Source organism: Elephantulus edwardii, unplaced genomic scaffold (genome assembly GCF_000299155.1).
Source record: "Elephantulus edwardii isolate Elephantulus edwardi_28Jun2011 unplaced genomic scaffold, EleEdw1.0 scaffold00098, whole genome shotgun sequence".
Classification (NCBI taxonomy): domain Eukaryota; kingdom Metazoa; phylum Chordata; class Mammalia; order Macroscelidea; family Macroscelididae; genus Elephantulus; species Elephantulus edwardii.
The window spans coordinates 2539750-2542002 of NW_006399848.1; positions in this window are offsets into that span (position 1 = coordinate 2539750).

The window sequence follows — 2253 nt, forward strand, 5'->3', positions numbered from 1 at the left end:
GGAGACGGTGCGATTGGCACAGGATAGAGCAGAGTTTAGGGCTGTTGTACATAGGGTCGCTATGAGTCGCAAGCGACTCGATGGCACATAACAACAAACAAACAGCAACAACCTTTACAGGAAGAGAATGCCCATCTTTTTGCTCTTGGAGTTTGTGGCTTTGAACCACAAACTTTGAGTTAGTAGCTAACACTTTATGAACTAGATCGCCAGAAGAGGGAAAAGTCCACTGTGAATGCAGATATGGAAAAGCTGGTAAAGATGGAGAAAAGATACAATAGGAACAAGTTCTGGGTCCAGATAATGCAGGGAAGGGCAAAGAGGATCAAGATCACAGGGGTGATCAAAACAAAATAAAGGGCATATCAACCTCTGAGACTTGAATGCACCAGTAAAGGGCACCCTGATGCTTGTTACTCAAAGACAAGATACTGAATGCTTCGACTTTCTCTGTTAAAGACAAACAAGGTCATTTGCAGACAGGAAACATGTTAGAAGGAGAAGCTCGAATCTGCTCTTGAGAAGGGTGAGGAACTCTGTTGTAGTTTTTATGAGGAAAGGAGAGGAATATGGCTGTGAGGATAAAAGGTTTTGCGCCTGTTCCCCCTACAGGTTTTCCCATTATTTCTGGCTCCACCTGGCAGTCTGGGTGCAGCAATTCTTTTGAGAAGAAGAAGAAGAATCAGTTTGGCAGAAAGCAAAGTTCCCCTGGTCTGCTGGTGTAGTTGGGAAATAGAGCACATAGCTCTGTATTCTCTATTTTTATGCATATTTTAACTCTTTTCGGTACATTTTAACTATAGAGCAAAAAGCATTTGAATAAACTAATTTAAAAAGATCCATTTAGTGCAATCTTAGCTGAAAGAGATATTTAGACTTAAAATGATTGATGTTATCTTTCTGATGTCTATCCTTATGTCTGGTTCTTAAAATAAACATCCTCTTGTCTCATTATCTTGTAAATGACATCATTTGTGCTAGTTAACTGAATAATAGAATTCTTCCCCCAGTTTTCACTACCTCCTTGATCTTGATCTCTGATTGTTTATCTCTCACACTGTGAGTGTAACTTGCTTTGCTTCTTGTATGTAATTTTGCAACTACATAACAAAACAACAAAACAAAACAAAACCGCACAGCACTTTGGGTTGCAGTTCACTCAGTCTGGTTTTGTGGCTTCTTTCTGTTGAGAAAGCCTCATTATTTGTAAGGAGATTACATGAGTAATTTGGAGAGAGGATTAGCAAACTACTGCCTGTGAGTGAATTCTAGACCTATGTTCATTTTTGTACATGAAGCAAGTGAAAAAGGATGGTTGCAAAATGATGGCTTTACATTTTCAAGTGGATGAAAAAAAGAAAAAGAAAACAAAATTTCAAAAACATTTAATAATTTCATGATATTTTTAGTGTCCATAAGCAAAGTGATGTTGAAACTGAGCTATGATCATTCATTGATGTATGGGTCGTTTCTCTGTATAATGTCAGAATTGAGTTGGGGTGGCTATATTACCTGAACATGACAAAATATTTCTTATTTGACCTTCCATAGGGTCAATACAGGAAAAAGATTGGTCTGATAGTAAGAAGCTGTGCTGTCATCCTGAAAGCACATGATCTGAATCCACCAGTTGCCTCTTCAAGGCAAGTTTGGGCAACCTCCTTCTGTGTGATCTGTTGCCTCTGAAAACCTTCTGGATGTTCAAATATGGGCTGGTTCTCACTCAGTGATACGTTAATAACATAGGAAAAGTATGCTGACCCCTGGTTTAGAGAGTGACTCCTGTATATATTACTTTGCCTTATGCTTTATCTTTTCCTGATTACTCTTTAAAGATCAATGACTATATAGCCTTCAATATGAATTACAGCTCAACATCAAGAAAGCAAAACCTCTCACCACTAAACTGGTCAGACAACATTCTGATAGAGAAAAGACTGAAAGTGCCAATGATTTACTCTTCCTCGTATCTAAAACCAACACCCTCTTGGTACTAATAGTAAGGAGATCAGATGTGTTGCACTGGGAAAGTCAAACATAAGGTGCAACCCAACTATGCAGTGCAAAGACAACTCAAAGTCCAAGTGTGTGACAAATGGGCCTTTTATTCAAGTGTGCACCGTAGTGAAGGCAGGCTGAAACTCAGTGCAGTGTCAGCCCCAAGAAAGGGGAGAACTAGGTGTGTGTTTTTTTAAAAAATATTTTAATTTATTTATTTTTCATTTCAATGAACATCTACAGAGATTTTGGAAT